This window comes from Drosophila serrata, unplaced genomic scaffold (genome assembly GCF_035046125.1).
Source record: "Drosophila serrata isolate PLE 108 unplaced genomic scaffold, ASM3504612v1 contig_362, whole genome shotgun sequence".
In the NCBI taxonomy this organism is placed as follows: domain Eukaryota; kingdom Metazoa; phylum Arthropoda; class Insecta; order Diptera; family Drosophilidae; genus Drosophila; species Drosophila serrata.
The window spans coordinates 2,945,758-2,972,150 of NW_028257260.1; the positions used below are offsets into that span (position 1 = coordinate 2,945,758).

Consider the following 26,393-nt stretch of genomic DNA (forward strand, 5'->3'; position numbering starts at 1 on the left):
CACCCGACATTCTGCACTTTAAATTGTATTAAACACAATATAAAATGGCTGAGAACATTTCCATTTCAAATGGGGCGTGGCTCTGGCACTTGCAAGGCAGGAAATAAATAAAAGCAAAGTTTTTCGCCCAAAAAAAAGGGGGCGGCAGCGAAATATAAAGCAGAGAATAAAAACTTGTATACGGCGCATAAAAAAGCAACAATAAAACAAGAAAGGAAGCTAACTTCGGCACGCCGAAGTTTATATACCCTTGCAGATAGAACTTCTATGAATAAAAAACCATACAATACAAATTATATATCTTTGTGTTAAAAAACAATGAAGTAATACCTGCTTTCATTTCATTCACCTATACATATTATATTTACAGTTTTACATTCACTGATTTGCATTTTTCCTCCACATCAAACGATCGTTTGTATGGCACCTATATGATATAGTCGTCCGATTTTCATGAGATTTACCACAAAATTTAAGACTTAAATTAAATGCCTATACCTAAAATTTGATGAAAATCAGTTGAAAACTGAAAAGGTTATAAATTTAATTGTATTAATTTATCGATCGTTCCTATGGGAGCTATATGATATAGTAGTCCGATTTTCATAAAATTTTATGCAAAATTGTAGAGTATAGTAAAATGGCTATATCTCAAATTTGATCCAATTCTATTGAAAACTGAAAAAGTTAAAAATTTTTTTGTAAAAATTTTCCGATCATTCCTATGGCAGCTATATGATATAGTCGTCCGATCCGGCCCGTTCCGACATATATACGAGTGAGAGTATATAGAAGGCTAACTACAAAGTTTCATTCAGATAGCTTCAAAACTGAGAGACTAGTTTGCGTAGAAACGGACAGACGGACAGACGGACAGACGGACAGAAGGACAGACGGACAGACGGACAGACGGACATGGCTAGATCGACTCGGCTGTTGATCCTGATCAAGAATATATATACTTTATATAGTCGGAGGTGCCTCCTTCACTGCGTTGCAAACTTCTGACTGAAATTATAATACCCTGCAAGGGTATAAAAACAGCACCAACAAAGTGAGACACAGCCACCGAAACTATAGTCAAGTCTAGTTATCTCTTCCTCTTGGAGAGGGAGTAGGAAAAGTCCTAGAAATACAAACAGGACGAGCTGGGGAGGGGGGAGGACGATTTGGTAGAAGAGTTGTAAGTGGAAATAATGGCCAATGCGGCGTATGCGCGATTTAAATTTTTCATCTTCCATTTTCCATTTGCTCGTTTTTCTTCCTATGCAAACGAAGGCAGAAGGCGGAAAATCCCAACTGAAGCGGGGCTTTAAATTATACAAAAGATGTCTGAGACTGAGAGGAGGCAGCAATAGAGCCATAGATTATGAAAAGATATCCTGGAAAATGCAAGGCTTTTAAATACAAATATAAAAGGGAATAGAATCTATAAATCGTTGCATGTAGGATATAAATTATGGAAAGGAAAATGGGGGAAATGTAAGAGAAAAAGAAATAAAATTTAAAGGTTTTTCCTGTTAGTAATTAAACTATACTAAATTAATATAGATTTTCTTAATGAAAAGGAAAAGGAAAGGAGACTTTAAGGTTTTCCCTGACAGTAATTAAACTATATTAAATTAATATAAAATCATTTTATGTAAGGGAAATGGGGGAAATCCAAGAGAGATCCTTCCTGTAATTAAACTATATAATAATTATTATAAATTCCTTTTACTTCTTCTATTTTTATTCTCCTATTTATATAAATGTTATTCTTATCATTTTTGTATCTAGTTCTACTTTCTATATTTATCAATCATCCGCCCCGTTGCACTTGACTGACTTCGTATGCAAATAGTTTCGCCCTAAGTGAATATTTTGCAGTGTGAGGCCTCTGGTCAAAAGCCTCTCAAGTGAAATGCATTTGCCCCCAATGACTTTCCACCTACCATTTTCCAACCCAAAACCACCACCCCACCCTTCCCCTACACTACATACTATACATTTTGAGGGTCATTTTTCTTGGAGGCAAAAGCAAACTTCTTGCTCCTTTATTATCTCATAGATGTGTGTTGCGGGTGGCCAGTAAAAAATGAATCAGGCCCCAAACACACACACACTCTCAGCTATATATGGGGGACACACACATACAATGAACAATGGAGGCTGGAAAGATGCCGTTGCCGAGGCGATGACAACTATAGAAAATATTATAAGGATATGCGGCCATAAAGCAAAAAAAAAGGAGAAAAATGAGGGGGAACACAACTCCAAAAGAGACGCAAGAACAACGACCAAAAGAAGACAAATAAAAGAGAAATCGTTTATTGCAAAAGAGCCCATAAATTGATTTTTTCAAATAAAAATAAAATATCGACACACACATACACGAAGAGAGAGCGGGGAACCCCCAAGACAGACAGATAAAATAAGCCATCTACTATAAGGAGTGTGTTGTTGGGTGGCTCTGTCCTAAGGACCAAAGGAGTGTGGAACTATGGCTAAGTGAGATGCTGGCAAGATACACGACTCAATGGCCTGCTTGTGGTCCAAAAAGAAGCCGCCTCCAAGACGCCACAAAACAAAAAAAAAAAAAAAAATGAGAGAGAGAGGGAAAAAATAGAGAAAAAAAAACAGTGAAAAAGCTGAAGATAGTTTTGCGGCAAGAGAGATGGCGAAACATTGTCCTCGGCTCCTTTTGTCGTCATCAGACACTCTCTCGCCCACGTCCTTTTTGGCCAAGGTATGGCCGCCATGGTAATGCTTCCAGTTTCCAGTTTCCAGCTTCCAGTTTCCAGTTTCCAGCTTCCAGTGTTCAGTTTCCAGCTGCCAGTTTCCAGTTTCCAGCTTTCAGTGTTCATTTTCCAGCTGCCAGCTTCCAGTTTCCCGTTTCCAGCTTCCAGCTCCCAGTTTCCAGTTTTCAGTTTCCATCTTCTAGTTTCCATTTAAGTTAAAAACTATAAGAAGAAAGCCGCAATGCCACCCACTGTCGCAGTACATAAATTTAGTGAACCAATCCGAAAAAAATATATACTAGCTCTGAGGCAGTGTGTGGGTTGGATGAATTTTTATTAAAAACTATGGCCGTCTCTTTAATAAAGACACACACACACACCAAAAACCATCACAAGGCAGAGACCATAAATAAGGACACACACAGACAGCATTTATCTAGACAAAAAAAAAAGGAAAAGAAAAGAAAAGCGAGGAGGGGGAAAGAAAAAAAAAGTGGAAAAGCTGGTAAGCAGGCCAATGCGAAAGATAGTGTGCCTTAGATGCTGGTTATATAAGACCCATATTTGATACCATTTCACATCATTGAACCAAGAAATATGTTTTAGTTTCATAGAATCATAATAAATACAAAATAAATACGACACAATTGAGACCTTATCCTGGCTATAAAAGTTTAAACCTTTTGCGGTTATCCTGCAGGATGAAAAAATAAGAAAACCGCCCGCCGTCTCTGCTGCTACATAAATCAATTTGGCCATTTATTTAACTGAAGGCAGGCGACATTTGCATTTGCTTATTAAAATAGATAGAGATGGCAAATAAAGACAGTTCAGCAAAGACAAAGACAGAGAGAGAGGGAGTCGTGGACAAATATATTTCACAATTTTTAATTGGCCAAAGAAACTTGCAAGTTTTCAAGTTGGAAGTGAAGTAAAGTTGAGGCTAAAAACTTGATGCCTTTTCTTTGGTTGCAATGCTTTTGTTTTTCCAGCTTTTCATGTAGGGTTTTCCCTTTTTTGCCAGACAGGGTAAGGCAATTATTACAGTCAGTCAAGTGCATTTTTATATAATAATTAATAAAAAATCAATCATATGGGAAGCTACTTTTACAACCATTTATAATACTTTGCTTTAAGCTAGTTAATCTATATTTTTTTGTTACCCGTTTCAAGGGAAAAAACCCTTCGACTTTCAGTGTAGTTCGCAAGTTCGATGGCAGCGCAACTTTCCCTGGTAACTGGGAAAAACTTTTCAATCCCAAAAAAAGGGAGGCATCAGGTTGGCTAAATTAAAAAGAGTGCGTACAGAGAGAGAGCGGAGTGCGGAGGCGGCATTTCCAGCTTGGCCATAAACTTTATCGCCAGGAGCAGCATCTGCCAGGATCTGAAGCTGTATCTGTACCTGAATCATACATTCATACATCTCATGTTTATTTAACGATGCTTTTTACACTGCACGGCGCGAAATGCAAAAAGGATTAAAAGTCAGCCCATTCCCTGGATCCTGGATCCAGGATCCTTCAAGTGGCGTGAAATTTGGCACTTTGAGTGGCGTTTCTCGGTCTTTACGAAACTTTTAACTAAACCGAAAAGTACTTGTGTGTGCTCTTCGTAAAATATTAAAAAAAAAAACACAGCATCTTTAAGTCAGCTCATCAGCTTGTCAGGAAAAGTACTTTTCCTCATTTCCTCATTATAAAAACTATTTTCCATCGGCTGCCTTTGATTTAGTTGCGACAATAAAAAAATTCATTTGATGTGAAATTTGAAATGAGTTCTTCATATATTCTATAAATAAATTTTAAGCTCTGTGGAATATTTTTCAGTTGTTAAGCCAGGACAGGGAAACATCAAAGCGAAAACTGTTTGTGATTTTCCGCTGGTGAAACCCAAAAGTGATTGGCCATTGCGGTTCATAAATTTTGGTTTTATGACCATAAATTTAAGCGTTTTTTAAAGCGAAAATTTAGTAAATTTAAAGCAAGGAGAAATATGTAATTCATTTTCAATGATATTTATAATAATATGATGAATGTTTTTGCGATTAAAATAGAAGTAAAATTTGTTTAAATTCAGACGAAAGAGTGTTTTAAAGTTGTATAGTTCTTTGCCAGATTTTCCTTCTTCAATTTTATATGTTTTTCCATTATTTTCTTATATTTTTTTTTATGTGCTCAGCTTTTTTGTTATTTTCTTTTTGTTTTTTGCATTGGCCAATTACGTGGGACAAAAGCAAACGGAATGAATGTCAATTGGCGCAATGCTCTCTGTTAAGCCAGCACAGGATAAAGAATGCATCCAAACAGATACAGATACAGATACAGATGCAGATACATCTCTGCAGAGATACAGATATATCTGCAGAGCAATGGAATGCAGGATACAGGACACCGGATACAGAAATCAGGAAACGAATGCCAAGAGCAAACGCAACTGAGAGCTATATTTTTTAATAACAATCCTGATGCCATGGTGAGTGAGGAAGTGTGTACAGTGTACACTTCCTTACAAAATGCAGATACGAATGAAATTGTTAGCTTTGGTATTTAATATTAACACTTTGTATAGGTATTGCTGAGGATTTCTCTTTAAAGAAACTCTCCCTATATATTTTCCTTGTTGCCTGGTGTTATTATTGAAATATTAACGGAAAACCCACGCAATTGATACAGCCACGAGTGTCTCCTCTCGGTTCCTGTCTTGAATCCAGCTCGAGATGACATAATTTATGGCATCATCTGGCTGGAATAGAGCGAAAATAAATGTGGCTTGAAGTGGTCCCAGGATGGCCACCATGGAGTGAAGTGGAGACAAGTGTCCCTTCCTCTCAAGCAATTAAAACGCCAAACTAATTAGATGAATTCTGTGTGATTTCCGTATAATTAAATTGCCCATTTGAGTGGAGTCAAGTGAAGAGTGCAGAGGGTTCCCATTCATAGGGAAAGAATCCAACGATTTGTGAAAAGGCAGCATAACTTTAATGCTTAGGTCGAGTGGAATGACTGACTAAAAGGAAACTCAGGAAAAGGTTGATTTTAATGAAAAATAACTCAAATAATAAATAATAAATAAATCTATAAAAAGCATATATTAGTTACTTGTTGCAAATACTTCTATATCCTTTTTAGCTACTTCATTTGTGATATTTTACACCCATTATGATCCTGATTCTTGTCCAAAGTTGTATGTATTTTCCCTTAGTTTTCCCCACCAGTATTTTCCAGTGTCTAAGTGTGTATGTGTGAGGATGTTTTACAGCATTTATAACATGCTAACTATACGCAACCCATGGCTACCGCCCACTCAACGTTTAAGTCTACGGTACTTAACGTAATTTCCTTTTGCTGGCAACCCAAGTTTTCCAACACCCTCCCCTCCGAACCCCAGTTTTCCACACCCTCCCCCCAACTCCAACTCCAACTCCACTTTTTCCCAACGAAGCTCTCAGCCTCTAGTTGAGCCAAAGATAAATAAGCAAATAGGCAAATAAATCTTCATTTCAACTTCTTGTGCGGCAGGCTTTCTTCTTAACTTTTTCTCAGCTGTTCCGTAACGTTCCACTCCGCCCACATTTTGCCAGCCTTTTAAGTTGTTCCTTCCTTTCTTTTTTATTTTATTTTATTTTTAGTGCCTGTGCTTCTCAGCCAATTCAAAAATTTTCAACTTACGCTAGTAAATTGTTCGGGTAACATGCACTTAAGAATGCCACCCAGAAGTCTGGGCCAGGTTTTGCCTTTATTTTGAAACCCGCAGCTGGAACATGTGTACTATGCACGTTTCCTCTGTCTTACGTTCTCAGTCTTACGTCTTACGTCTTTCTGTCCTGCTGTCCTTCTGTCTTTTGGCCCTGTTCTCTTTGCTCTTGCCATTAAAAGTTGAGCCCTGCTGCAGGGCGAAAGTTTCCGCCCAAAAAACGCTTAGCCCTGCTAACCAGCCCCAAACCCAGTTTCCTTTTATTTTGGGGGGGTTTTTCATTGTTCAAGTATTTTTGGTATTTTACTTTGGTATTTCATTTACGCTGTCTTTTCTTTTATTTATTTTGCTGCAATTGTTAGGTGGAAAATTCAGTGTGAGTGATATGTAGGTGACGTCGGTTCGGAAAATGAAGAAAAACTTTTTGCTTGGCCGTAACTTAAGTGTCAGGCTTTAGGGACTAATTAACATATCGAGTAGCACAATTAGGTCACACAATCAAGGAAAGGATTTCGGGGTAATAAAATCTGGCAATTAAAAAGAGTTTTCTAAACTAATTGATGGATTGATTGGGAAAGACCACAATTGGGTTGGTATTAGGTAAAAAGGTAAGGGAAATAAATGAAAGATAGTTGGAAAACTATAACTTAAAAATAGAAAACCTTACGATGGTAAGTTCCTGTTAAATTTCCCTAAATTAAAGTTTTCTTTCCTTAAAACTAATTGAAAAACTTGTAATTAAACTGAGAAGTTCGGGGCAAAGAACAAAGGCATTTCTTACATTTATTTTTTGTATATTTTCCACACTCAACTTGTGCTATAATTTCGGGTCTGAGAAGTACCTCTTGAAGATTTTATTTTCCTCTGTTTCTCTAGAGAATTCCCCGTGACTTTCTTCTCTCTTTCTGAGCTGCATTGATTTAAATTTATTATGCCTAACGTCAGCAGCCTGGCAAAAATTTGATTACAAACATAAAAGTTTATTTGTTTCTCTCAGTATTTTCTCTCTGTTTCTGTTTCTGTATTTTTTTTTTTTTTTTGTAGATTTGTATTTTTTTTTATATTTTGTTTGTGTTTGCTGTTGTTGCCAGTTTCATTTTCAACAGCTGCCCCTCACGTTTCCTCGACACTAATTTCATTTTGCAGGTGAGGCTGCTCAACTATTCAATGGAAAGGCGGGGCACAAACAGAGAGAGAGAGGAAGAGGAAAAGGCAAAGGCGGAGACGGAGGCAGGCTAAAGAGAGTCGCACCATTTCCGCCTTGGTTGCCTTGTGAAAAAAATACCTCTTACTTGGAGATTTTGGGTATATATGTTACTTCCTGGGAAGCAAAAAAATTGTTGGAAATTATTTTAATTTGAGTTTAAAAATAATTGTTTCCTTAATTTGGAGAAAAAATAACGTAGGAAGTTATACGTGGCGTATACGTATTATTTTGTACATTGCGTATACGTGATTTGTTATAGTTTTTAGGGTATTCTAATTTCATTCAGAAGCTTGAAAAGCAGTGAAGGAATCATTTCCCACCCTATAAATCATATATATTCTTGATCAGCAACAACAGCCGAATCGATCTAGCCATGTTAGGGTGAGAAATAAAATTTTGAATTTATTTCCAAATTTTATAAGGGGTTACGTCGTTAAAATTGTGAAAAAAAAATGATAAAAATTGTAGAGTTTTAAATTTTAAAACTTAGTATGCTGATTTTTTAGTCCTATAAAAACTAGCATAGAAAAGTTTTCCGAATAAAAATTAATGCAGTTTTGACTTAGTTATGATGTTTTAAAAACTTTGATTTAACCAAAAAATTAGCATATTCAAAATATTTACTTAATACATCTAAAATACATATATTTAAAGGTTTCTTTGAAATAAACGAATGGCAAAAAGCAAATCATTGCGAAAAGTGATATATATTTTTTGATTAGAGTTAAAATCTTAATCAATAAGAAGTAATACTTTAAAAAACTATCTAGAAAAAAATTTAATTGTATTTTTTGACAATTTTGAAGGAGTAACATCATTAAAATCGTTAAAAATACATAAATTTCTTAATATTTTTAATATGAGAGCTCAATATTATGATATCCTATTACAAGTCAACTCCGAAAATCTGTTTTAATTGAGATGAATGCATTTTAGGCTTAGTTATGATCGGTAGAATATTCGAAGTCATTACTAACTGCTTCGGAAACTCGAAGTTTGCCTTATTTCTTATTATGTATTATTTTTTACATTGCGTATACGTATTATTTTTTAAAAGAGGTTTGTAATTATTTAAGGGTTGCAATTTGTTTTACATTGCGTATACTTAATTTGGTATACGTTGCGTATACGTGATTTTTAAAGAAGAAGGTTAGTCATGTTTTTAGGGTTGTGTATACGTGATTTGTTGAACGTTGCGTATACGTGATTTTACGCTGCGAATATGTGATTTTCACGTTGCGTATACGTGATTTTCACGTTGCGTATACGTAATATTTTTTTAAGAAAGCGATTTCATTGTATTTTCCTAGGGTATCATTTCGTGTATTCTCTTTCATTTACTTAGTTACATTCGCGAACTTTGCGTCTCCATTTCTCTAGTTTCTCTTCATAATCCGTCTGTCTGCGCTTCTAACCGGAGTCATTCACTCATTCACTCACTCACTCACTCAGTCACTCAGTCACTCAGTCATTCAGTCATTCATTCGTACACTTCCTGCATACCTTTGCATATTTTTGCAATTCAGCGGAAAGTTCACTTCTCTCCCGCTCGCTTGTGCTCTCTCCCTCTCTCTTCCTTTTATTTCCCGCTTTTCCGCAGTGGCGCTTTTCTTCTCGAGCTTTGTGTCCCCGGCTTATGTCAGTAAACTGTAAATATTTAATTAATTTGCATGGATATTTTTTATGCCAACTAAGTTGAGTTTATTAGTCGCGCTGAGATGACGGTGACGTTGTGTTTTTGTGTGTGTGTGTGTATTTTCTCGCTTTCTCGCTTTTCCTTATATATATATCCAGCTTTTCTCCCCTCTGACTTCTCTCCCGGCTTTTCTTCTCTCGGTTGTTTTTTTCTCTGCATAATTTACCAAGCGCTTTAAATGCTTACACGTGTGTGTTTGTGTGCAAGTTTTCCGTTTACTTTTCCGCTCTTCTCCATTCTCCGGAGTATGGGGAAAAATGACCACAGCTGAAAAACCATTTTCCCCGGATTTCCTCAAGCAAAAGGAAAAACTTGACCAATCTATGACCGCAAAATAAATTACAGCAGCCGATGGACCGTGTGAAAAAGGAAAACACTGTATAACCGAGGTGTTTTCTGTGTTAAAAGGTTCGAAAAGTAGTTTGAGAAGAGAAAAGTGGAGTCAATATTAAATATTAAGTAATAAATGTAAAATTATTAATATTTTATATTATGTTTTATAATATAAATAATTTATTTCAATAAGAGAGAACTTGTAAATATTTACTAGCAGCGAGAAAGAAATATTTTCAGATTTATAGATCATTAGAATGATCTCTGGTTTAGTTATTAAACTTTTATTGGTTATATTTTATGTTTTAATGATGCCTTTTTTTATTTCTTCTTTAACATTTAATTTTTGGAAATATTTATTTGTTACAAAATTAAATTAAACAATTAAAAAGTTCAGTTTCATATTAGTTTTAAAACTCTTTTAATTTTTAGGAGAGTTCTCAGGACTTTTATACCTTTTCTATATATACATATATAAACATATATATTTCATATACACCAACATCTACTCTCTAAAAAAAAGGTCACACACCGATTCCCAACCCCCCTTTATTTTTTCCCCACCTGCCCACCTTTTTTCATCCCTCTTCAACCTCCATGTCCATGTTCATTATCGCGGTTAATCTGTTTGTTTGGGTTTCACCGACAAAGTTTCTCAAAAAAAAAAGGAAAGTTCCATTTTTTTGTCTCCTTTTATTTGAAGTGTTTTTAAGCTTTGCTGGATGGTCAGGTGCAAAAAAAAATGGGTAATAATAATAATAAAAGACAGAGAAAGTATTGGTCAGAGGCAGGTAGCGGCTGGACGCGAAGGATTTTTGGGGCAATCATCTGGCTGGCACGTTGTTGACTTCAAAATAATGACACAGGGTTGGGAAATGGGTGGTGGAAGCGGGTGAAAGTGCCCCAAAAAAGATTGAAGACGAAGGAGAGTGGGTGGCACGAGGACAATGGGAGCAACAAGCGGCAAAAAACCGCATACAAAAGCGTTCTGCGGCAGCAATGTAAACATATGCTCAGGGAAAACACACACAAAACATACAAACATAACCAGCAGGGATATGCACTTCAAAATTAAATTAAAAAAATATATCGATATATATATTTAAGGAATATATATAAAGAAAAAATATATAGAAATAAATAAACTTGTTTTTGATACCAGAGAATTAAATATATTTTGTTTCGAGTTTTGCTAAGCTATTTTATTCAAAAGAGAAATCAGTCAGAAAACTACATAAAAAGGTTAGCCTTTATTTAATATTTTTATATACTTTACATGGACTTTATTTTGTATTTTTATACAAATTTAATATAATAAAATATTAATATTTATATATATTTATATGTTTATATATCAACACAAGAAGAAATTGTTTTTCTAGACATTCTTAAAAAGGCTTAACTTCAGTTTATTTTATAGAAAATCCCTGGCATTACTGTAATATTTTAATTGTTATATATTATTTATAAAATATTTCCATAAATTACTTTTTTAAAAGCATTTACTTCAAGTTGTTAATTTTATAAAAATTATCTGGCATTATTTTATCGTTTTCATTCTAATATTATTAAATGGGCTTTACTTCAGTTTATTTTCAAGTAGGCTTAAAAAATGTAAATTCCCAGTCTTTTGTTTATCATTATATTTTTATATAAATGATTTATAAAATAAGAACACAAAATATATTGAAAGAAAGATGATTATCCTGTGAAATGTATGTACATTTTGAAAAGCATTTACTTCATGTTATAAGTGTTAAAAAAATATAAATTCCCTGGCTTTACTTTATCATTTTCAATTTTATATATATTATTTATTAAATAATTACATAAAACACATTTTTAAATGGCTTTACTTCAGTTTATTTCCAATTAGCCTTAATGAAAAGTAAATTGCCTGACATTACTTTATAGTGTTAAATTTCTTTATAAATTATTTATAAAATATTTACAAAAATCCATCGAAAATAAGTTGATTATCCTTTGAAATATATCTCCAAATTTTCTGTTGTGCATCAAAAGATTGTGTGTGTGTGTTGTGTGTTCTGTGTGTGTGTTGCTGATGGCTGACACATAAAACCTGGCTAAAGCCTCATGCCACTCATCAACTTGCCGCCTTCATCCCTCTTTTGCCTTCATCATATTTATCATCTTCTTCTTCATCATCATTATCATAAACATAATCATAATCATAATCATAATGATCATCTGATGCTGATGCTGTTGCTGCTGCTTGTTGTTGTTAATTACAAAAAAAATGCAAAAGCACGAAAATGCCGCTGTTTACCAAATTAAATGCTACTAATTGGACGAGTTTAGCGGCGCTCAAGTGTGTACTTTGGCCCCCGCCCACAAATTTTCCAACCCAACATAGCCCCGCCCTCAAACCGAAAAAAAAATCTCTCTCTCTCTCCGCCTCCTTGAAAATTTCCCACTCCGCCAACGGCTGTTATGGCTTTTGACTGCGGCCCATAGGAATTTTTAATGAAAGAAGTTATTAGTATGTATCAGAAGCATCGTTAGCAGCCCAAAATGAAAGTTGAATGATGTACATGTGGGCGGGGATGTACATGAGGGAGTGGGGGGTAGATGTACTTACATATGAATGTATGTAAATGCATCAGACATGAGACACAGTACACGGTGATAAATGAAAGTAACAAGAAGTTGTATAATTTTGAGAGTTACTTTGAACTAAAATATAAAGGAAATATATTTAAACTTAAAGTATACAGTTTTGTATGTTAAGTTACATTTTAACATAAGTAATTGAAGGTAAACAAAATTTTGTAATCTTATTGCAAGCATTTTATATTAATTAATTAAAGGTAAAAAGAATAGTGTTATATTATTGCAAGCATTTGATATTAATTTATTATATACTTGAAGGAAATATAATATTTAATATTTCTGAATGAAAATAGTTATTTAATGCTAGCTTAATTCATTTTAGAATATTTTCAAATATATTTCTTTAAAGCAGTTCATAAAAAGCTCTTCCCAAATCCCTTAATTTTCTCCTCTATCTTTTATATTTTATTTAAATCCTATTTGCTCAGATTTCAAAGAAACATATATAGAATATATAGTTTCTGGAATTTTTTTTGCTAATCTTTCCTGTCCAGAAAAACCAGGACTTAAGACCAACAAATAGTTACAAAGGTGGGTCACTCTTATTGTGTTTTTTTTAGTTGTTGTGTTCCTACTAAGCCTGCGGCATTATTACGGATATTTCTTTTATTTATTCAGTTTCAGTGACGTTGTTACTCTTCTCATATATTTTTCTTTTTTTTTCACGGGCAATGCACAAACAACTAGCAATGACACACTAAAAAACACACATAATACCCATGCAATACTGAACGAGCGTCAGATGAGCCAACGACGACGACGATGACGACGAGAGACGCTCCACTTTCCACTTTCTATACTTTCCAGCTGCCATTTGCCACTTTCATTTGCCACAAAACACATACTATATAGAGTACAAAAAACATACATATATATAGTACACACACATACACAACCATGGATGGCAACGGAGACTTTATGTGGGGCATTAAAAGCGCCGACTGCCTGCAACATTTCCTCGTAACCCCATCAGTGCTTCAAGTATTATTAATAAAACGTTGTCGCATCGTCGACCGCATGAGGAATATAGCGGGAACAAATCGGGGGGAGGGGAGTGAGGGAAGGGAGCGGGTAGCAAGTGCAGGAAAAGCGGGAAAAGCCGGCATTAAAATGGGGGCAGTGGGCGTGGCCTGACAATGCCTATGGAACAGCGAACATTTGCAACAAAACAAAATCCGGAAACCACGACAACGACCAACAAATAAATACGGGAAAAGCTAGCAAAAAGAAAAGCAGAGTGGGTAGAAAAAAGAAGAAAAAAACCAAAGAAAAGTTGGGTTAATAGGTCTCCATATGGAAAAGGGTCTAGCTTAGAGTGATTGTTCCTATCGTAAGTTTGTTGAGATAGATTTGTATCATATCTATAAAGGGGAAATGCTTATTAAAAATTAGTTCGATTTTCATCAATTAAAGGAAAGTATAAGAAATTATAATAATAATAATAATAATACTAAATTGTTGTAGTTTTTTATATATAATTTCACTAATTTTTGATCTCAAATATGGTTATTATTTCAAATTTTTCTTCTCCTTGAAGTCTTTCTTGTTTTCTTTGAGGTCAGCAAAAAAGTATTGCCTACTTCCCAGCGTAAAACGCATACTCCAACACACACACTTACACTGCTAAGCGGGGTTGATGACGTTGATGTTGATGAGACATTTGCTGATTGACGCTGCGAGAAATGGTTGTTGACTTGGCTCAAAAACGGAAGTGGCTCCCAAAAATATAATTCATATTTAATACGCCCCAGTATATGTGTGTGTGTAATTAGTTGCAGCACACACAAAGCCGATTTTATTTGTACCAGAAATAAATAATTCAAAATGGCCTCACACACACACAGACTACTTTTTGGAAGAGATGGTCCCCACCCCCCCAAAAAACTGTGCAAAATTTAATAAATAAATAAATAGCCTGCCATACAAACAATACTTGACATGCCGCAGCTCTTTGCAGTTAATTAAAAATTGTTTCAAGGCAGAGCACATAAAAAAAACAACAAGAAAGTAAAATAACACAACAAATGTTCTTTGAAGAATCTTGACAAGGATATATGGGAAAGAATGTTTAAATATTTGGGATTAGAAGTTGTAGTTTTTAAGTTTGAGGATGGCCTAAGGTTAATTTATACATTTATATTCATAATTTGACCCTGAAGTTGATCAGCAAATAAATCATTTTGAATGCTTTTGAAATGTATTTACTTTATGACTTCATATAATGACTTTTGTTATATTAAATTTAATTCAGAAACTAAGTTCTAGTTTTTTAGTTCGAAGATAACCTCAGGTTAAATTTATATATTTATATTCATAATTTATAGTTAGCTTATTATTATTATACATGAAATTTATGAGCAAATGAATGTTTGTGAATGGTTTTAAAATGTATTTATTTAAGGACTTCTTATCATGACTTAATCTGCACTTGTCATTCATAATATTATATTAAATCTAATTATTAAACTAAGAATTTCATAGGCAAATCAAGTTAAAAACTGCCAGTGTTTTGTAAAAATATGTCTAACAATTCCACTAAGTACTTTCTCTCTCTCCCTGATTTACATAGATTTATTTAATGCTAGAATGAATGAAATTAAATGAATTTTCAGATAATATTCCATATATATAGCATATATAATATTTGACAAAGAATGACCAAATATAAGCCATTTTCCACCCACCAAAATGAGTTCTGCAAAGCTCTGCTGCTCTCTTTCTCTCTCTTGCTACATTTTGGGGCACAGTGTGGGCGTGGCAGAGTTGCGCCTCATTAATTTAAATTTCGCACATGTGCGTTGCGAGTGTATGCGATTTTATGAAATTAATTTCGGCTGCATGGCACATTCTGTGGTTATGAATTTATTAAAATCGTTTTTGCGCAAAAACTGCACCAAATGGCAAATTAAGCAGTTTAGCAGCAGATTTATGGGGGGATTCCCCATTCCCCCCCCCAGCCATTTATGAAGTTGCCAACATTTATGGCTAATAAATACATATATGTATATATGCGTATTATTCAGATAAAGTCCTATATAGACATAGGCATGTGTTTGATTTTTATATCCCTGACAAATCAAAGCGTTCACTGCCTTCATTTCCCTTTAATCGCCTTGCAAAAAAAAAACACACACATATTGCGTATACGCCATGTGTGTCGTCGTATATTTGGTGGCTTTGAGTCAACCGAACAACGAATTTTTATGACCATCAGCATTGGGCGCCAATTATGTTTGATGTTAACAAATTTTTATGGATTATCTTCTTTAAGATATTGTCTAATAATGGTCACATTTACATAGATACTTTAAGGGTTGTCTTTTTTGGAAACAATTTGATTTTATTCAGGCTTTACTGTACTTTATACTGTTGCCTGTCCAACCGTTTCGGCTGTCCTAGTTTCTATGGAATTTATGCATTCAACGCTCGTTTCGGGGTCGCTGCTAATTTTCAACCTGACATGATTTTTCCCGATTTCCCCCCCTTCGCCACCACCAAGCTAGCAGGCATCATAAATTTCATTTGTCTGTTCATTGTTTTGGCATTTTGGGAATCAACGCATCAAAGATCTGGCCAAAATGCAGTTTTGACCAGGTCCAAGTTGGAGTAATACCCTGTAAAATGGAAAAACTAGACTCACCATGTACTTTACAGACTTCTTTTTTTAAATAAAAATTATAAGTAATTATTTGAACTAAAAATGAATTTAAATAAAGAATATCTTCCCTTTTGAGTTATATATTTCATAGTTATTTTTATAGTAAAAATATTAGAAAATACCTGTATTTTCTACAAGATTTTTAGTTGCATTTGCTTTTGCTGTGTCTGTCTCTTTGTTTTCTTTTGTATTTTCTAGTTCTTTTTCTTTAGCTGTTTCTGTTTCAGTTTTGTGTTTTTCGTTTTTCCCCTCGCCTTGTTTATCTGTGTGTATTTATTTAGCATTTTCCGTGTTGTTTACTGGACAAATAAACTTTTCCACACATCATTAGCTGGGAAATGGCAATCAATGCCAGACGCGGGACAACATCAAACCCACTCGCCACCCTTGGCGCTTGACTCTGCCTCGCCCCCTATGAGATCGCTTTCCCCAGCTCCTCTGGTTTTTCCCATCCCCTCGATTTTCCCTTTCCCCCCGCCCCCCATGTGCTAATTTGCTGCATTGTTGCAGGCAGGCCTTTGAACGTGCTAAGTGCTGGACAGCAGCAACAGCAGCAACATGGAAAGTACATCGCACGATCAAGTGAGCAACTTCATAATGGTCGTTTTTAGGCCACTGACTCTACAATGACTTCGTCTGACAAATCATTTACGTTGGGAAAATTCCCTGTTATTGGTCACGTACAGCTGAGGAAGGCTGGGGAAATGGTTGACTTGTGCACTTTCTAAAGAAATTAATAAGTGAACGTTGTCAAGTGCAATTTATTAATACATGGGAGATGGGTTTCAGTGCGTTGATTGATGATGTTGCAGGAAACCAATCCATTGTCAAAGTGTTGCTGCTATATCCTGTCAGGAAATCAGCTGTAATGTATATATATAATTTTCTTTTGGCAATTGCAATAATTTCTCAGTGCTATGCCATCAACTAATTGCTATAAATAGGAAAAAATTATATATGGTATATATGTGTAGTTGCCTTACTGTAACAAAAATGTTGATAATTTGCCCCCCTCTAAGCGTTGCCTAATTGATTTATGGTCCTGAAACGCACTGTAGTCGCCATAGAGAGCCAGCAAATCAAATTTGTTTGTGGCTGGTTACATTATTATGCGTATTATTATCATTAGCCCAAGTCCTTACTTCCTTCCCACGTTTCCTGCGCGTCTTTTGGCACCACGCTCTTCCCCCCGCTCATAATTCTATTTTCCTTCACGACATTTTTCCTCCTTTTTTTTGGGGCAGTCTTTCTCTGGTTTTTACGACCCAAAGTCGTAAAGGCAAATACCAGAACCGGAGACAAAACTAGATAGGGGGAAGGGGCATAGCCAGTCACCACCGGTCGGAAAAGTGGGTGGGAAAATTGCAGGACCTCCTGCAGTGCCAGTAGCAAGCAGCAGTGTTAATGCGATCTTTTGCCCACGTTTATGGCATTGTTTAAAGCCCCGCGAAACGTTCGGGAAATCACAGGAAGGGGCTTAAAAATTCCCACCAAATGTCAAAGAGGAAATCTATGAGCGAATTGGAGATGACAAGCAATAGTTATTGATTTTTGTTAATACTTAAAAAAAATTATATGAATTCTTAAATATTTAAAAGCAATCCCTGTAAATATAAATAAATCTCCTAACAATTATCAATAAAACTATCGCTGCTGTGCCATCTCTAACCGATATATCTTCCTAAGTGAATCTCTGTAGCCGATTGTAGTGGCAGTTAAGCTCTTCCAAATTCAATTTAATGTCTCGCATAAAATGCCCGTTTACGATCCCTTAAATATTATGCTCGAGCACAAGTTAATTATGCTGAACGTTAAATAAACATCAATTAAAAAGTTGGGTTTTGCGGGGGGAGGACTGCTTGTTCCTGATGGATTGTGTTGCCATGCAAACATATTTCGTGCATTTTAAAGACAAGGGGACAAAACAGACGGCAGGCGGAAAAGCGGAAAAGCGGAAAATGGCCACCGAGCACGACAATAAATATTCATAGTCGAGGCTGAATCGTAAAACAAATCAAAAGTCATCAAAAAGTGCACTTTGCTCTAATTCCCTGCGCCGATGTCGATGTCGTCTCATGGTATTCTCTTTGCTTGACTTTTTCCTTATTTATTTTTCTTGATTTTTCTGTTGGTTTTTTTGTTTTCCTTTTTTTTCCTGACAAGTCATGCTATAACCCATGACCCCTTCCCCAAAGGATACAAAAAATGTAGAGGAAAATGGGAGAAAACACAGCAGGAGCAACAATCAGCATGGTAACAACTGAGCTCGCCAAACTTATTAATAAACGTTATGACGACAACAACAAGAACTCACACACACAGACAGCCTTGGCTGAAACGGGCCTCCTTTTCGACCCTTTTTGGCCCCCGGGCACCAAACGATATCCAAATTGGCAAAGTTGGTACAAAAAACGAAACGAAAAAGGCCAAAAGCGAAGCCACCAGCCAAGAGCCAATGACAACAACAACAGCGTCTGCTACTACTACTATGGCTGCAACAATATGAGCAGCAACAGCAGCAGCAACAACAGCAGCAACAGCAGCAGCAGCAATAACTATAGCAACTTATGGAAGCAACTGCAACTCCAGCAGCCAGCAACAGCAAAGGTATCAACAATAATAACGTCTGCAACAATCAAGAATAAGAGTCAAAAAAATCGAATGCAGCAAATCGAAGGTGTAGCAGCAATACCGCGAGCACCAGTAGCAACAACAGCAGCAGCAGCAGCAGCAATATCAGCAGCAGCAACACAAAACAGCAGCCACTTCCCATGGATCAAGAAAGGCAAAAGGAACCAAGCAATAAGAAAATTAGCAACAAGGGGTAGAAGTAATACCAGTAGCTACAGGATCAACATTTGCAGGGGGAAAACCCACATCCCTGAGAGCAACCCAAAAATTTGTACAGGGAAAAACAGCAGCAGCAGGAGTGGCAGCATTAGCAACACCAAAAACAAAAGTCATTGAAGCGGCATAATTGCAAAACAGTTTTCATGAAGCCCAAGAGTGGCAGCAATAGCAATAGTAGAAGTAGCAGCAGTAGCAGCAGCAGCAGCAGCAACACAAGCAAGAGGAGCAACATAAGCAACACAAGCACTAGCAGCAGCAACAGCAGTTACGAGAGCAACCTGCAACAATTAACGCAAATATAGGCAGCAATCAAGGAAGCAGAAAACAATCAGTGTGCCAAAAGAGCTTCTATGCGACCCCTCAAAAAAGGATCTTGAACCTTAACTAACCCAACATTTGCTGTATATTACATTCCATATTAATTACAATATTCTCCTACATAATTACTAGTATCTATTTTTCGTTTTTACCGTATTTGAATTTGAATATATATATACATTAATGTCTGGCAAAAGGATATGAAGATGGGCAATGATGTCTGCGTTGTAGCTGACATTGTCATCGACACCCAGGACAATTAGTATTTTCTGACTAGCTCCTTTCTCCGTCTCTTTCATACGGCAGTATCCTGTCCTGTGCCAGGATAACGAAGCCAGGACACGTCCACCTCCTCTATGGTCGTTTTGTGATGTCGCAGCAACATTTGTGGCAATTATAAGCGAAGAGATTTCTGCCTCTTAATGGGTGGGAGGGAGGACACGGGGACTTGAAGCCCAGGAAAATGAGGAGGAGGTGGAGGAAAAGCTACTTGGCTTGGGGGGGGGGTAGGTGATTTTCATCATTTTATGGGCCCCGCGGCGTGTAAACAATTTACAATTTACAGTTTACTGTTTACAATCGATGCCCACATCTGCTGTGTTTCTCTCGCCATCAGGATGTTCGAGCATTATATATGAAAATGAAATTAGTTTTGTCATAAAATATTCATTAGGGCCAATTCCTATTGTAATTTGCATTAATTGAATTGTTTGTTAAATTGGAAAATTCTCACCGCCGTTTGCATCATTATAAATTGTGCTTAGTTTTGTGCCACCTTCTCTCTCTCCTCAGTTTCCTCGCTTGCTCGCTCTGCAGAGCTCCCATAACCATAGCAATATTCTTTGCAGCAAAACAAGGACAATAACAATAATAATAAAATGAATTAAATATGACCCAAAGCCAAAACGAATCCGACGGACCATCAGATCGACCGACAAGACAGACCGAAGAACCGCATTGTGATTAAACAGCTCAAACAATTGTCGCACGTGCGTCCAAGTACAATGGCAAAAATCTCACACTCGACCGCAAATTGAATTTAAAATGAGAACCAAATATGCACGTGTACAGTGCGTTTCATGACCAGTCGGAGGTTCTGAGAATATCCCCCAGAGAACATGGGAAATTTGATTCGAAATCAAATTATATGGAAGGGAAGTTGAAGAAGTTTTTATGATTCTGTCTGAATATAAAATATATATTTTAACTTAGTATTATATTTGATTAGAAATACATTTAATTTACATAAGCGTCTTGAGCATATCTTTTGATAAATGTACCATTTATTGCCCCGTAAATCGTTTGGTATATCTTTTCCAAAGTTTTCTCATTTTCCTCACTTTTTTTTCTCCTCTTTTTCTGCTTGCTATTATTTTCCAGGTAAGCGTAAACGTGAATGTGAAACGTGAAATTTTCCCCCTCGGAGCATCATCAATTTATGCGCCCAAATGTAATGATGTGTATGTAAGTGAAAAGACGATTTTCTTATTGATTAAATTACACACACATGAGCACACACACACACACACACACTGCAAAGAATCTTTTGGGGGTTTCCCCCCTTGGGCGATAAATTGTGACAGAGGGGACGCTGGGAAAATCTATATCTGTAAATGCGATTTCGGTTTGTTGGTTATTATACTTTGATGGCCATTGGATTTGGCCTGAAATGGGCATATTCGATTTGCTTTCTGCCAAAAAAAAAAGAAGCGGCATAAAAGCCATACATAATTTGACCTTGATTCTGGCCCAAAAAGAGTGAGTGCAATTTTTATCCATGAAATTATGGGCAGTAAAAAAGAGCATCGGCAGCATTGCATAAACGATTGCTGTAATGTGACTTTACCCAATAAAAGGGATTATTTTAAGCGATAGTTGAGTTGCGATAAATACTAACTCTAAGCCGTAAAATGGGTGTCCTTTGGAAGGCTAAAAAGGTCTTAGTGAGAGCTCTAAAATGTCCTTAGTTTAGGTTTTGAGGGGGATATTTAAGGAAGAAGAAAATGAATTGATTTTCTTATGATTTTTTGATCATTTTACTTGAATTTATATCTTTCTTTATCACTAAGCTTAATTTTAAGCGAGGATCACTTTAATTCCGAAGTTACCTAATCATATATTCTAGATATTTGCATCTTTAAGGAACTATCTGGTGCTTTAGTTTAGGTCTCCCGAAAAAATACCACCCATATTAATCTCACAATTCGTTATGGACACGATTCCATTGCCGCCACTTAATTAATCCTGTCACACATTGCCTGGCATCCTGCCTCCTGTCTAACCCCTCACATTCCCCTCACACACACTCTTGTGTGTGTGTCGTGTCGTGTATCTCCAGGCCAGGCCATCTCTTTTTCACCTTCGTTGACCGCATGCGGTGCTTGAGTTTTATGTGTGGCGCACGTTAGTATGCTATGCCATTTGGTACAGGGATCTACGGGGGATTCCCCTTCCTTGCGTTCAAGAAACCGGAAAAGCCACCCTCTTCCGCACTCACACACACACACACTCGCTGCCTTGGAGGACACGCCAAATAGTTTTGATGCCCATTTAATAAAATTTTCTATCTATTTTCCTGTCTCAGCTCCGACGACTTTTCCTTGAATTCGTTTTGTCATTTATAGTGTTTGGGCCCCATCTCTCTCTCTCTTTCGCCACGCCCCCCTCTTTTTCCAGGACTTTGCTTTAGCTTTAGCCGGAAAGTGAAAAATCCCAAACGGAAATACATTCATTTGCTTGTTTTACTTTTCCAATTTCAATGCCGGAGGTTTGTTCGCTCGTTTCGACTTCGTTACACATGTATGAAACAGTGGGCGGTGCTGCTGGTGTTGGTGTTGGTCCTGGGAGGTCCTTGCCGCAGTCACGTTTAAAACATTAAAGTTAGATTTATGACTTTTCGGGTTATAAAATGACTTTAGATTGATTCCCGTCACATGATGACAGTTTTTCGTTTTTCATTCGCAAGCCAACAAGGACTTGGCCTCAGCTTCTGCTTCAGGCATCCGGCATCCGGACACCGAGGCACCAAAGGCACCCAGGCACCATGTGTGGACAATGAATTTTTAAGTTGTTTATAAGTTAAAGGAATTGGAAGGATTCCGTCGCGGAAGAAATACCTCTTGGCCGCATATTTTCGCATTTCCTCATGTGAGCCATTGAAAAATTTATAACGCTGAGCAGCAGAAAATTTGGAACTTGATGCTGCTTTTTCTTTTTCAAATTATGAGAAGTGTGGTGTAGGAAAAATAGGTTTATAATAATATATTATTTTCCTGAGTCTTTATTTAACTTCAATTTGTTAGTAAAGCTATAAGAAGGTAAAAACATCACTTAGTAAAGAGTTGTAAAAAAGAGGAAAATATATGTAGCATATCAGGTTATAACCTCCCTCTTGAAACAGCATCTGTTTTTCCTAATTTCCCATAGACCTAAATTAAACTGTGTTCTCCCCTATTCCTCTTGACTTAACCGAAAGCGGCTCTTAGCGCGCACTAATGTTAATTTAACATTTTAGCCTAATCAAAGGCCATTTTTAATTAGCCACCGACCATCCAGCGCCCCGATTTGGCCCGCTTTTCCGCCGATCTGCGTGGATTTTTCCGCTAACCTCAAATGCTGATGAAGAAATGCCATGACAGAGTTGCATTTCCGATGGCAACCCCCTTTTCGGAATGAAAACGGGGCCATCGTGCATTCATTAGCGTGTCGTTGGGATCTCTTTTTCTCTTTTTTTCCCTCCTACTGACAACGGCCGAGAAAATGGAAAAGTCGGTGGGCAGGATGAGGACGGGGGGTCGGAAAAATCAGTGGCAACCGGACCGCGATAGAGTTATCAAACGTAGCCGCAGCTACCTATTAATGAAGGTGGTGGCAAGTCGGGGTAAGAGGAAGGAAAGGCTGGAAAAGCGCGGAAAGTGCGGGGGGCTGTCGGTTTCACTTTACGTGCCACTGCACACATTGTGGCAGAGTGGGATGGCTAGATGGAAAAATCATAGAACGAGAAGTGAGCAGTGAGCAGTGGGGATTTGAAGCGCTAATTACGTGGTCATTAATTGCGCTAATTATTTTTCATTTTGCCCAGCGCACTTTTGCTCCTCGCTCCTTGCTATCGCCATTGCCATCGTTGTTTCTATTCCGCTCTCTTTCTCTGTCTCACCCGTGCACTCGACTTTTCAATTTCCATCCATTTCCATTTTTGCGTCATTTGCATTCCGTTTGTTCCTTGTCTCCAGGTTCCCATTTCTGTTGTCCTGTGTTTCTTCCATGCTTTGGTATTTTCAATTTGCAGCCAGGTATTTCCCAAAGAACGAGTAAATGTGGGGCAAAAACAAACAAAAACGACAAACTACCAACAGAAAAAAAGACACTCAAAAATGCAAAAAAGAAAAAAAAATGAGAAGAAAATGAGAAAATGCAGGGCAGGTGACTCGACTTTCCTCCTGTTCCATTCCATTGCATTTCTCGTTTTATCTCATTATTTGCATGGCTTCACCTTTTGTGTGTGTGCTCTCTTCGCATGGGAACTTATTTGATTACCAGAGGCTCCACGCATAGTTTGCCTTTTGTTCCTTCTCCATTTCGGATTCCATTAGTTTCTATTCTCAACTTTCATTTCATTTCATTTCGTTTTGTTTCAATTCACGTTTATGCAATTAGTTTGTGGTATCTCTTTTATGTTCCATTTGGTATTGTTTGCCATTTTGTTACCTTTGATTTTGTGTCGTTTAGATGTGATCGTTCTTTTTATTTGATTTTGTTTCTGACGGTTTGCTGTAATTTAATCGAGTTCTTTTCACGTCGTTACATTTCATGTTGTTCCTTTTTGCTCCGTTTGCTTAGCGTAATTCTGTTTTAATCAGATGTTCATTTTAGTTTTAGTTTATAAATCTTGCTATTCATATTTTCATATTTTCTGATTATTCCTTTTGATGCTCTCTATTTCAGTTTTATTTTCATACATTCCCTTCTCTAAATGCTACTTTATTTCTCCATTCCCATTCATCCCATTTAAATACTTTATTTATTTATTCTCTTTTCCTTCATTCCTTTAGCCGTTCTCTCTTTCTGTTTCATTTTCATACATTCTCTTTTCTAAATGCTTCTTTATTTCTCCATTCCCATTCATCCCATTTAAATACTTAATTTCTTTATTCTCTTTTCCTTCATTCCTTTTGTCGTTCTCTCTTCAGTTTCATTTTCATACATTCCCCTCTCCGAATTTTGTTATATTTCCCCATTCCCATTCATTCCATTTAAATATTTAATTTAATTTTCAAAGAAAGTTGTTTCATTTCCGTTAAATTCTATCTTACAGGTACTTTCTTCTTCGACTATTTTTCCCATTCCGTTTCTCCTCCCACTCCCACTCTCACCCCTCATCTCCTTTCTGAAAATTTTTCCTTACCAACATTTTCCTGCTGTTGTTGTTATTCAGATTTTTTCATTACGTCCATTTTCTTATGCACATTTCTGTAATAAGAAAATGCGCATGAGGTAATTTTCCTGGCTATTTGCAGCATTCTGCAAATTGGGCACAACAAGTCAGAGCAGGAGAAGGGGAAGGGGCGGGAAATAGAGGAAAATATATATAGAGAGGGGGTGGAAAATGCGAGGGGCGGTGGGGGATGTTTTAGGGTAAGCCGCAAGTGACCGACATTTTGTGTCATCGTCGACCAGAAATGAAAATGACTGTGGCAACGGAAGAGATGAACACGCTGTGAAAATAAAGAGCAGGGGGCGTGGCATCCCCCCAGGGGAAATTCAAGGGGGGGGGGGGGGGTGGAATTAGTAAAGGTGAGGGGGGTACGGCGAAGGGAGGATGTGCGCCAGGGAATCGGTTGTCGGTGTCACTGGTAATTTGATGAAAATGATGCCACCGCTGCTCCATTTTACACTTGGCGCTAATTGAAAGTTTCATCATCAGAAGCGGACTGGGAATGCGAAAAGGGGGGAAAATGGGGGGTAGAGGAAAATAAAATCAGAGCATCGTGGATGGGATTTCCTTTGAATGGACACTGATCAAAGCGCGGGGGATAATTGAACAAGATTAAAACGGATTAACGGATTAATTAGACGATGGGATAATGAAGAGCTAAGGTGAATCGCAAATTTCATAATTCACTTGAGATTTGATGAGCTAAATATGCCAAGGAAATGGTCTCAATTAGTCCAAGAATTTCTTGTATTAAGTGTCTTATTTAAATTATAAAAAATAAGTTAAAAAAAAACAAACACTAAATCATGAATAAGTCTTGGTAATTGTTTTACATTTTTCTTCCCCAACTTTGACACCAAGTTTTGCCCATGGAAAACCCAGCCCAGTATTATTTAGATAAATTACTTGGAATGGATGACATTCTGGGGGAAATTAAAGCACACATGTTTCCAAAAGTCATTTTCCCCCCATGGCTTGTCCCCATTTAGGGTCTTTAGTTATCTGCAAAAGTTTCGCCTTCTCCCCCACATACAAGTCTTTGGATTTGGAGACGGATACGAATTCAGTTTTTGGGTTCGGATTCCGGTTTGTCTAATGTCTAATGTCTAATGAAATAAATGCGAACTAATTATTTATTTAGATCTCTCGCCATGCCTACAGTTTGCTTAGCCATTCAGTGGAGAGGAAAAGTTTTCATTTCGCCGACTTGTTGGGCGGGAAAAGCGGGAAAATCCTGCTGATGGCAATGGCCAAACAATTTTTGGGGGGGTGGTGGGGCCACTCATAAGGGCATCATGGAATGTTTCAACCGTTTACATAAAACTTGAAATTAATCAGAAAATTGTTTGTCCAGTCCAAACTGCAATTTGCAGCAGTTTTTCCCCAGTTGTCGGTTGTCGGTTGCCATTTGCCCATTTTTGGCCGTCAAGTTGAGAGCAAATATGATGGCGGGGAAATGTTTAAATTGCTGGCCATTTTGCCGTTCAAACAGCAGGATGGCCGATGTCCCGTTATGATGGGCAAAAGGACCAGCAGAGAGAGATCCTGGCGACATAATCTGTGACATTTTCTTTTGCCCCGCTCTTCTGGTCCCCGTCTTTGTTTGTTTAAAGCTCAAACAATCGAGAAGGATTTACGGGGCTGGCTCTTTTGGGGCGGGCACGTATCTAATTTATGCCATCTAAACAAAATACAAACAACAAAAGACCAACACAAAGTTTTCCCCAACAGGACATGTGCGTGTGTGCGAGAGTTGCGTGATTTTGCTATCTGGAAAACGGTTTTCCACCACGTCTCCTCGGCAAAAGTGTTTTGTCTAACTTTTGTCTTTGAGTTCGAGTTCGCCGGCTTTA

The 26,393-nt window shown here is 37.0% G+C and overlaps 1 protein-coding gene and 1 pseudogene across 2 annotated transcripts in view; both read left to right on the forward strand.

Moving 5' to 3' along the window:
• Window positions 1–26,393, forward strand: part of shakB (Innexin family member shaking B) — a 160,043-nt gene that overhangs the window by 5,261 nt on the left and 128,389 nt on the right. The window lies entirely within an intron of this gene.
• Window positions 22,866–25,636, forward strand: LOC147642745 (uncharacterized; annotated as a pseudogene).